The 12,259-nt window shown below is 41.1% G+C and overlaps 1 protein-coding gene across 1 annotated transcript in view; it reads right to left on the reverse strand.

Annotated features, from left to right (window-relative positions):
* The window catches only part of LOC109964297 (teneurin-3), a 135,783-nt gene extending 126,110 nt beyond the window's left edge, over positions 1 to 9,673 (reverse strand). Inside the window, exon 1 of the mRNA XM_020607495.1 lies at positions 9,212 to 9,673. The gene's annotated coding sequence lies outside the window, so the exon portion shown is untranslated. The remainder of the gene's footprint in view (positions 1 to 9,211) is intronic.
* Between the last annotated feature and the right edge of the window lie 2,586 nt (positions 9,674 to 12,259).

Raw genomic sequence — 12,259 nt, forward strand, 5'->3', positions numbered from 1 at the left:
AGACAGTTCATGATCAACGCTGTGCAGCTCCACACACATCCCAACGGCTCCCATACCAGCTGAGTACTGTCCCCCTGACGCCTGGCACTGTCCTACACCTCTGCACTTCTCTGAAGCATAAACCATAAACCATCTGTATAATATGGTGTGAAGAAATGTGTCCAAGTCAATTGGCTCTTCAGGGCAGTTGGAGAGATTTCAAGGATCTAAGTGAGATTTACTTGTTTCATGTCTGACATGCAGTATGTTATTTATCAAAGACCAGAGCGAGTTTACGCTTCCAACTTGAGCACATTTGGAAGGAAAGAGAGCCACTTTTTTGAGATGTCTTGGATCCACTAAAAAAAAAAATTGATTAAAAAAAAATTAAATATATAAAGGTAACTACATTCAGATACTGCTCAACATTAAAAAAAATCTGATGTTTTGATTAGTAAGTTGATATAAAAAATGAAAATAATTGGTTGTTGCAATCCTAAAACTGATCAGCCCTTCATTAGAAAACTAAGTGACAACAGTTTTGATAATTAAATTAGTTAAAGCCACAAGCTTTTCAACAATCAAACTTCCCTCTTGGGGATTAGTAAAGTACTTCATCTATAGATATTATTACTTATGAGTTTAACACTCAAAAACCAGTAAGTAACACAATGACTTTCATTAGATTTTGAATCAGGTGCTGCCGACCTGTGCTGGGGAAAACAACTTTTGAAACTGATAACAATACCATCTCACCATCGCTGTAAACAGAAAACCAAAGACTGTGCTCCCAAAACTGAAGCACAAGCACCCAGCACCCAAGCCTCTTGCGGTAATGCTAATTCAAACCCCAGCAGCAGCCGCTTCTGGTTTCCTTTTCAGTCATTACCAGATGTGATAGGAGCTAAAGAAAGAAAGACACAACGAGTGCAATTTTATAGCAAAAGACAGGATGCCAGTTAGAACGATGGAAAAACTGGGTTTCACAAGCAAATGAAAGTCCCAGGTCCCATGACAAGAAACTATTTTCAAAAATGTCGCCACCTCAGCTTCATGGAGAATGCAGGGAAAACTGGGAGAGTAACTTCACAACCACCACTACTACTAACATGCATTTTAAGAAAGCATAACTATACCATGTTACTGCTATACCATGTTGCTTGCAGACAGTATCACCACATAGACTGGTGCAATGAGTACCACTAAATATAAACATGGTTTATTTACAAGAAAATTCCACCTCCTCCTTTTAATTTGAATTTCAAGGGGTATATTTAGGTTAGGATTAAATCCTATGCAACTCACATGGTACAGTTCTAAACAAACACTGTATAGTGATAATTGTTGATATCAAATCATGAAAAAATATATCATAATAGTATTGCCCTAATAAAGAGTTCTGTGCAAAATTAACATATTCCCTGTCTAAAACACAGACAAACACACTCCTGGCTTCAGCACACAAAGGCTTTTCCACAACAGGAGTGGCTACTGCTGACCAGAATGCTGAAATGGCAACTCTTCTCTAGGCCTTTGTTTGGTAATTATATATCCGCGAGGCTGCCGTACATATCAGCTCAGATCTCCCTGTCGGTGACCTCTGTAAATAACGGTACTAAAGAGCATAGTTGTCGTCGCTGCGTGTCCCTCCAAGACAATCCACCTGTCACCAAGTGGCCTGGCCCGTCCTCCTGCCTCCCCCCTCCTCATCTTGTTGCTGGCCATTTGCCGGAGCACAGATCAGACAGCTCTCAGCCATGGGGAGTGGTTGATGGAGCTGGTGGAGCTGGCTCCCTTTAACACAGCCAGCACCTCCAACAATAGCTCCCTCTGACAGCTTTGCATAATTCATCTTGTTGAGTCTCTCTCTCCCTTTCCTCCTTGATGCTCCTCTCTCCCTGTCCTCACTCAGTTTCTCTTCAGTTCTTCTACTCCCCCCCGCCTCGTGCCTCCTGGTGCTCGAAGAGGAGAGGGAGAACCGGGGCAGTGTTCCATCAGATGCTGCCTGTTTCCCCCTGACACCAATGATTTTGGAGACACAGAAGTGTTTGTCTGGTTTGTCTGCAGCACGTTGCCCAGACTCTGGCTTCTGGATGCCATCTGAGCCAAACTGTGTTCATTCTTTATCAAGGATCAATACCTAAACTCCATGCTGCAACATGAAGCACAGAACTACCTAAAAAATACTAAAATCTGACTCAAATCGTTTGATTTTATGATGAGTTCCATATACATATTTTTAGAGGACATGATCAAATACTGCCAAGTTTCCATGTTGTTTAATTGAATTGTTTGACCCTGTAAGAGATCATTTACAATTTCTTAATCTCAAAATAATTACCATCACTGACAATATAAGAGTGTCAGATACAGAGAAAGGAAGTGAGGGAAAGGATAAAACAACAACAACAAAAAGAAATCATGACAGCATTTACCTGAAATTAAATTTCAGTGGCAGCTATAGGCTTAGCATACCTGGTGACGGATGAGCCGACTACACTCAGTGAGGCTCTTAGAAAAGATAATGAAATCCTCCTCCATGTTGAATCTCTTGTCTCAGTGTACGATGCAGAATATTCACAAGTCGAGTAAAGCGATGCAAATCTCTGATGCAGCCGCTTCAGATTATTCCACACAATCTGATCTTGAAGCTTCATCCCACAGAGTCTCAGCACATTTAAAAGACAAACAAAGTTACTGTCTATGAAAAACTAATCACTAAAAAGCTGAGCTCAACTTGCTGGTTTGCCTTTTTATTTATTTATTTATTTTTTTTACTTTTCTTGCCTGTCACTAGTAATTCATAGCGGTCAACATCTAATCCAGACCATTTTATTGTTCACTTCTTGTCTGTGTGAATTAAATAATAAAAAAAAGGCACCTGCCAGTGCCAGGATAAAATATAATAAGCTGAGCAGGGATGTTTACAAATCCCCCAAATAACCCTTCACCAGTGACATGAGTTATATATTCATTGAATCTTTAGTGGGAAAATCGCAAGCACAGCCAAATTCATTTTTTAAAATGTATTTGCTAGGTGTGGACAATTGGAATACAAAAACAGATGGATTTTATAATGTTTCTTCTGCAGGTTCTCTCTTTACTCTCAAATGGTAATATTACAGGCTATTCAGTGCCTTCATACATACAGTCTCCAGCATTTATCTGTATCCAAGACTACTAGTATTGAACCCAGCTGTCGTCAAAATAGGCGCTGCCTTCCATATCACACATCCAATTACACCAGGCAGTCTTAATTCAATGGGCCACAGTTTGCTATTCTCTCAAACTGGTATCACTGCAGTGCTATTGCACTTGGGGGATCTAAGGAAGTAATGATGTTCATGTACATTCGCTTAATTGAGAATCCTTGCAACACTGTGTCAACAATTGTCATCTGCTGCTTATTCGTAGTGAATAGACTCCATGGTGTGCAAAAATAAAATCAACTCCACAGACCTGTGGCAATTTACAGACAAATCCATGATCGACCCATTGTTACAGAAATAAATTAAATCGCGGTCATACTGCAGCTGCATTGTAATGAAGAGACAGAACAGACACAAAGCAACAGAGGGTGATTGAAAGAATGAAATTCACATCATATCTGTACACAACATATCTGGTAAACAAAAGCAAATGGCTTTGAGACCTCCAGTAATCCTGAGGGGGAAAAAATAGTAAAAAAAAAAATATTGCAGGTATCTTATTTGTGTAGATCAACGGAGGTGCCTTTTTAATTACAAATTCTCAGTCAAACATCAGTCTTGCTTGACGGTCTAATCTAGACATCTGGAGCACTTCTGTAGCCCGTCAGCAGAGCACTCAAAGAGTGGCTGAAAATCATTACTCAAACTACATTTGAAATGCTGGTAGCATACAAACCTGGCTACCAGATTAAAATTCAAATGCAGAGGAGATATCTAAAGTGCTGACACTGGGTATCCTTCAAATGCATCTCACACGATTTTACAACAAACTAACCATCAATGTTTTTGCATGTGCAAAAAAAAAAAAAAGATTGAAGATGGAGTATACACAGCAATCATAAAACAGCGGCAGGCAACTGAAAAGTACGAGGGAGGCTACTGTAAAATACTGCAACAGGAATGCAATACTCCAGTGCTGCTGTGACTGCTGGAAAATATCAAACCTGATCAAACAGAGACGACCTTCTGCTGGAGCACAAAAGCAACTGAAATACTCAATTTAATTATATGAAATTTGAAGAAATCCAAATTACATGAACACAATGAAAATTTTGCACTTTACAGAGAATAATAAATCTAGTGCATTTTCTCTTTAGGCATATGATGCCACACAAACCACACAATACATAAAGAAATCAGGGGGCTTTATTCTCCAGTTGTCAGCATTTTCAGAAGTATGTAGGTCATGATGGCACACCATCTGAATACTGAGAAACTGCAGGGCTTATTAAAGAAACATCAATCTGAAAATTCACCAACATTGCATTTGGTTTTTCTACTTCCAGGGGTGAAACTTGGAAAATCTGCCCTGTGGCGATTGGCTGAGACCAACTTCTGAATGTGCAGCACTCTCCAATGGAAGTCCAAGATTATTGACCTGTGTACCATTACAGTGACACCGAGGCACCAGTTTTACACTCTTCAATGGTCTGACATTCAACTTTTTTTTTCTTCTTCACCCTCCTGACAATAAAAAGACAGAAGGGTTACTGACTGGCTTCCCACATGAAGCAGCGCCTCTGCCTCATCCTCATCATTGCTCCTCATCACCCGCCAGACCCTTTCAGCATCACATAATTCGCATCAACTGAATTATTGAGGCTGTCAAGCAGCTCCATCGACAAGCAGAGCTGACACAAAACTTCCCACTGGGCTGTCCGGGAGCCACAAAAGACCAAATCCTGAGGCCCTTGGCAGGTTCAAGCTATTTTGGGGAGACCTCCTAAGGGGCTAAGACTGCTTAGTACCATTATGGCAAAACACCAAAAGAAATGTCAGAGACATGTGGCAAGTTAAGGAGCCATGATGGCAAAAAATAAAACTACTTGTGATAAACATTTTAAGGTGAGCTGGACAATATATTATGATGAACTACAAAGCAAATCTTACTATGTGTATTATAGTGACAAAGATTTTATCAGGTAATGGCCTATAAACATGGAACATTTCCTGAATTGGAGTAGAATGTCTGTATTTCATGAAGGCTGAACCTAGACAGCGCCCAGGTATTGACTCAGAGCAGTTTTCACAAGCCGAGAGCACAATGCATTTCCATTTTGTTCTCCCTATGACAGAGCCAGGCACATTTCTGTTTGGCTCTCCCTGCCAGGCTCAGCCCGCAACACGCAGGGAGAGCAGCACTGTTACAAAGTCAGGCCCACTCCTCAATCTTTCCACTTGGTGTTGACCCAGAAAGTCCAGCAGCACATACTGAGCCATAAATGTTAATCTGTAGGTTACAACAGTGTGAAGCAGTGAAGCTCCCAGAGCTGGACCAGCAGGACAGCATCCTGTGGCTAATCACAGGTGGCTTTCATCTCAGCCAGCTTTGGCCAGAGAGCTGTGGTAAATGTCTGAAACAAAACCAAGAGCTGTCATGCCTGAAATCTTGATTTTAAGTCAGCCATACACAGCTAAAGAAGGGCTTGTACTTCATCATAAAGAGCAATTTCACAAACAAATAGCTTCTACTTCATTTGAAACAATTACCACCTTAGCTGTATTGTTTGAGAGCGCCTATGTATGTACATTTGCACCACTGCATTTGCACGCTTGCTCGCAATGAAATACAGGAATCAATTATGCACAACACATCAGGTCATGAAGTGAGTCTACAACAGCCATGAGGTGGGCACAGTAGCTGTTCCCTTGAGAACACTTCTCTCCTTTCCAACCAGAACATAATGTCAGGGCATCACATTATGCTGAGCAGATATTTGAGATGGAAAATACTATATACAGTAGATCCATCTTCAGATTAATACAAACCCGATTTACATTTTTAGCTGTTAGACAAGCTCCTGGAGGCATCTGGTTTAATTTAATGAAATAAATGTATAAACTGGGGGGAAATAAAATATAAGTCTGTTATATAAAGCGATTTCCAAGCACACCATCATCTTCAGAAACCATACACGGTCATAAAATGGCTCACATGTATGCCACGGTCCCCCACCCCACCAAAACCATTGTGTTTTTTTCCTCTCATGCAGCATACATTGTAGTTAAGGACTACAGTGGTAATGCATCAAGTCCTGTCACTAAATATCCCTACACCAAGCACATTTCAAGAGCATAAAATCCTAGGGTGACTTTTAACAATAATTTGCCAACTTGCAGAGAAAACATTTATTTATTTATTTACTTACTTAGGCCGCAAGTGTCACATCGCTGTGCCCAACCCAAATAATCCTCCAGCCAAAGGTCCTTAAAAGTAAATGAATAAGTCTGTCCATTGATGGCGGTGTCACTGCCCTGAAGCCTGTTTTTTTTTTTTTTTTTTTTGTTCCCCCCATTTCTAAAGATCTGAAACACATCATGGCATGCTTTACTTTTGTGCAAACTATTTATCATGATGTCTGCCTATTCTCGTGGGAGGAAAGGGAAGATACAGTGAGAGAGAAAACCGGTGAAAGAGAGTGCAGCACACAACAGCCAGTCAGGCTGCATGTTAATAGTAACAGATTACAGGGCAGCAATTATGTAAAGTAAATATGACATGGAACCGATCCGCCGAGCCCAGGGAACTGTGGGTAGTTTGTCAGGCTGCATTAACCTTCACATGTTTGTTCTGACGTGTTGAAACAAGCGACTCGGCCATGCTGCTTGCCATATCAAATGTTATAATTCATAAGGTCATTTTCTGAGCCGCTGTCGGCATCCACAAGTAATAAGGTGCGATATTACAGGCGCAGGTCTGTGCATGGACTCTCCCTCCACATCTGTCAGATCTTAGGAATAATTTTACTGGGGCAGAGGAGTCATCTTGATTGCCCTCAGACAACCAATAAAACTGCTTAGGGACAGTATTCAAGCCAGCATTATCCCTAAAGGAGGCAGTTCTCATCACACAGAATATTAAATTCTCAACAGGAATAATGAGAGGGGAAATTATTTAAGGACAGGAACATGGTGTGGCAGTGTTGTTTTCACAGTTCTTCTGATATTTCTGAAATAATTACATGATTTTAAGCTCCAAGAAGAGTAAAAAAATCACCCTGGGAATTTCATGCTCTCAGCTTCATCAGAAATTATAGTCACCTACTTTGATTAGTGAGATTAAAGGTCAATGAAGTTTGAAACTGGGGTGAACAGCAGAAAGCCTAAACATCCCGGTGTTTCATTATGGCACAGTCTTTGCCAGACAAATACAGCGGGTTAGTTTTCTCCGTAGAGCCGTGCAAAATGTGTCGACAGGCTACTATTCACCAGAGCACTGCCTCACTCCAGGTGTTTCTGAAAAGCATAAATGCAACACACATCATTTTTCAGGATTCTATATTTATCACTATACTGTGACTTCTAAGACTGAAAAGTCAATTTTAATTATTAGCAGTGGAAAAAAAAAGATAATTCATGCTGTACTCATCTTCTGGTTCCCAAATAGAAAACCACATGTTCAATAACCCCAATAAGCGTCATTGTAATGCTTTTACAGGCTAGCACAAGGTTTTTCTTTGTCTGTTTGCTTTGTTCTTATGTGGCCCACAACACATCTAAAGACTGAGGACTGAGATGAGAATATCAGTCACTTGAAAACTAATTATTCACACAACACCTGACACCATACACCCAACAAAACAACAAAAACACTACAGTAATAGAAGTACATGTTATGATTTGCAGTGCGGCCAGAGAGTATTCGGCACTACAGGCTGAAGTGCTGGAGATGTGTATTACTTTACTGTTCCAGTCCTTGTCAGAGGAGTTCCTCAGGAGCACTCAGGACAATAACCATAAATCAATTTAGCTGGACATACTATACTGGATATACTTGATCTTCTGGGCTATCATGTGAACTCGGATGCGTGTGTTTGCAGATTGCATTTAGCCCGTTCTGTGCCACAGTGAAATCAGATGAACATTTCTCTCAGGCCCCTGCCATGCACTGACACATCACCATGCTATATAGTTCACACAATAAAGGGGGGAAATTAATAATTAATCCATCTCATGTCTAAACTGTTTTATTTAACCAACAGCATTTCCTAAATCTTCTCAGCTCATATGGCTGCTAAAACCAAAATCACAAATGATATGCCACATAGTGTATGCATTGGTTGCTTGTCAGGCAGTTGCCCCTCTCTTCTAATTCTAAAAGTTGAGGCTTCTGCATGAGCCTTTCTGACCCAAGAGGCTTTGAATCAAAAAACAACCTTCCTGAAGGCTTATTTTAAATTCAGAGACTCTGATGAAGTTACTTTACCTTCTGCATCTAAGGTTGAAACCACAGATTTGGTACAGTTTAGCAGGTGTTTGCAGGCCCGCTGACTCTTGAATTATTTGTGAACTGAGTGGGTTTTCACCATATAGGCGATCTGCACCACATGTGAAGCTTTCAGACTTCTATATGCATATAAATTCACTTATTGGAGCAAAGCCATTCTACTTGGTCTTAGCTCTTGGTCAGATGTCTGAGGAGGACACTGGAGAGGTGACGGAGAATGAAATGAAGATTATGTTCCCATTGTCATCACTGATGAAAAATGGCTTTAATAACTTGTAAAAAGCAGCAACACTCTTTTCATTTCTTTCCCTGTGCCTTTTTCTAACATGGCATTTAAAAAGATCTAAGACCTATAAAGCCTTTGGAAGTGCACAGCTGCACAGATGGTACTTTCTAAAGTACAGTTGTTGACTTTTATGAACTGCCTTTTTTTTCGTTTGTTGAACTTGAGATTAAAATGCATTTGCCAAAACTGGAGCTGTTCAGAAACGAATACATCTTTCTCAAAACTTGTAGCCTATTCATTAAAAGCGACTCTGCTAAAAAAAAATCCACAGGGTATGAATCAAAGTGTGATCTAATTCATTTTATCACGACACTGATGGGAAAAGGGGGTTGGGTGCCCGGCAGGCTTCGACTCCACATCTTCGTCGGGGAACTTGGACTATTGCAACAGAGCGTGCGGACCAAATTAGACATCATTATGGACTAAGGGCCGCAGCCTGTGTGGTTTATTTAAATTACGAGCGGGTGGCTCAATTTAAGGGGAATGATCAAGTAGTAGCAGAACACTGACCTGCACAAGGCTTCAGCCTGTCTGTCCGAGGCAGCGGCACATAAACTTCCAGCGCTGCGCTTTAGTCCAAACTTGCAGGCAGCAGTGCGTCGCGGTGTCTTTCTCGCAAAAGCCGCGTGTGCAGTTTGGCACAGTTGCAATTCTTCACAGAAACCTTATTCACTTCTCCAGACAAACCTCTTGCCTTCGTTATACGTTGAAACCGACTACGCACGGTTCTGAAGAGTAGTGCATTGTGCTGCTGTTGTGGTGTCAGTAGCAGAGAGAGCTCCAGCTGCCAGCTCCGTGTGAAAACGTGTCTCTGCTAAGAAACCTTCCCAGTCCTTTCCCCGGCTTCGCTCAGCCAATACTTCCAACAAAGCAGTTGTCCCCTTTCAGGAGGCAACACAGTTGTACGCGTCCTGTCGCCCAACAGGATGCAGGATGTTTAAAAAGATAAAAATAAAAAATAAAAACCCAGAAGCTCACTCGGTCGTGGTGCGTAGCTTCACCAGGAGCTCAGCTGCTCTTTTGTCCGATGCACTTGTCAGCTGATAAACTGCGCATCCCGTCGCTTTCCTCAGCGTTGCCTCTGGTCTGCCTATCAGCACCGGTGTTGTGGTGTAGGCCGTACATAAAAAGGTGGGCCAGCTACGACCTCCATCCGGTGGCACATGTAAACAGCAGCACGTGTGGATTCAATTCACTTCTGTTCTTAGAAAATGCCTCTATATGCTTCATTTACCTCACGTGTCTCTAAACCTAAACTGCATCAGTTTACTACAGCCTACTGACAAATAATACAAGTTTGTAGCCTATTATAGACTAGAAAAACATTTCCATAAAATCAATATGGAACCGAGTAGAGGTGGCTTTACTGTGCGCCACAGCGTCCTCTCAGCCAGCTTTTGTTCACCCCCATCCTGCTCGCCCCTCGTCTCTTTTTAACCGAGAAGCTGTTCATTAAAGCTCACCTGTGGTCGCGCCTGCGCTGTCATATAATTTGCTAAAACAAATCTTCAGCGTCCCGCCTTCATTCTGACGAAAGGAAGGAAAAACGGAAAAGGCAGTCTGATGTAAATAAATGTGTTATTTCTCACACAGCACTCGTTGCTAAGGTTGTTCAAGCTGTTAATTAAACTGTTAGATAAACAAGAAGGCCTAAACGACTTGGTATTCAAATTAAAATGTAGACTGGCAGTCAAATAAAGCTTGATTCATAAGGTTTTGCACCATCCACCATCTGCAAGGGAACTGATCAACTGCAGCAGGGGTTTGCAATAAATATGTTCACTTTAAGTTCCATCAATCCAAACCATTAAGAAATGTTATTCTAATGCATATCGTTTGAAGATTTTGTCCCTGTGTCTGTCACATTAACAAACCATAGAGTATGAGAATGTTTGATATGCAGTTTGTTGGTCATTTCATAAGCAAAACTGAAGTTCTTTAGCATATTTCAAGTGTGAACACTCCAGCTGGATAAGTACACTTGCCTCCTGGCTATACTCTGAATTAGCGTTGTGATTGAAGAAAACATGAGACCCTATCTGATAGGCTTTAAATGATAGCATTTAGAGGATAGACAGTAGAAAGCAGAGTTTCATTAATTACAAAAGCAACAGCCCACTAATCCCACTAGAAAGGCATTTTGGGGCCGAGTCATCTTGGCTCTGAGGGAACAAGAAGAGAAAAAGACTAACAATGCCAGTGGTAGATCACAGACCTTCAAGCTATGGTCTGCAGGCCCCATGGCTCAATAGGGGGCCAAAAACTGCAGCTCTGACTGGGCAAAAATTTTTTTAATCCCCTTCCTGAATTTAGCCCACGTCTGACCACATGCAGTGATGAAGTTATCACTGAGGACAGCTTTTCTCCAAGCAAAATCAGCCCTGGTCTTCGACGCTTGATTCTTCTATTATACTCGGAGCACATCAAAAACTTGCCTCCATCAAATGGCATTATCTGCATGAAAGGCAACTGCTCAACAATCTATCTCCAACTTTGCCATTTAATCTTCATTCAAGGGCATGCAAAAAAGAGAGGAAAGAAAGAAAGGACACAAAACAGATGAATTCTCAAGGGCTGCTGAAGCCAGTCTGTTTCCACCCATCCGTCTTTCCTCTACTTTAAGTCAAACTACTCTATTCCCTCTTCTGTAATATTTGTGGGGGCTTTTCAGAGAGACTGTGCGTGGAACGTGGTTACTAAGCAACATATTCACACATTTCATCCACATGAAGGTTTTTAAAGTTTGGGACAGCAGAGGGTTAATGACAGATTAACAGTCCTTCTGCTTTCTTGAACCAAAGAAAATAGCTCACTGTTTTTCATAAAAATGTTCCCTCATGTCTTAAGTTCCATCCCCTGATACAGACTTCCTTATTTTGTGAGACCTTCACCAAAGCTTTAGTTCCTCCCAGCTACACTCAGTGCGTGTCCATGCAGTCAACTGTGCCCTCTATTGGAGGCCAGTCAACTTCAACACCCACATTCAAAGACTGAAGCACAGTGTGATGAGTGTGCAAACAGTTAACTGTGTTTTGCATGATGAAAAGAATATTGAAGCAATCTAAAACTCTAACCTGAATGAGATGGAGATATAAGACTTCAACAGAAAAGGTGCTTTATATCAAACAAATAGCCCAAAGACAAGATATAGACTGATGATACAGTAGTTTCAAAAGAAACAGTTTTATCAGTACGAACATGCACTGTTTGATTCATGCGTCCTGTAGTGCAGCACCTTTTTTTAGACTCGCAGATGAAAGTCAGGAATAGTCACTAAAATTAAATACAGAAACATGCTATCCTATTATTTGCTGCAGTTGTTTCCCAGGCTACCTATGGCTTACAGAGAGCATGCCTGAATACACAAAATATGAACCAGAAACTTCACTATTGAAGCCCAAGAGCATAGCATACATTAAAGAATAAAAGACCATATCTCTCCTCAGCTGCTGTATGTTTTACACATGTATTGTATCAGCAGAGAAAACAGATGGGCCACACCACAGGGACAATGAGACCTGTGGACATAACAAAAAGCAACGTTGACAAATTATGAAT

This window comes from Monopterus albus, unplaced genomic scaffold (assembly GCF_001952655.1).
Source record: "Monopterus albus unplaced genomic scaffold, M_albus_1.0 scaffold86.1, whole genome shotgun sequence".
Classification (NCBI taxonomy): Eukaryota; Metazoa; Chordata; class Actinopteri; order Synbranchiformes; family Synbranchidae; genus Monopterus; species Monopterus albus.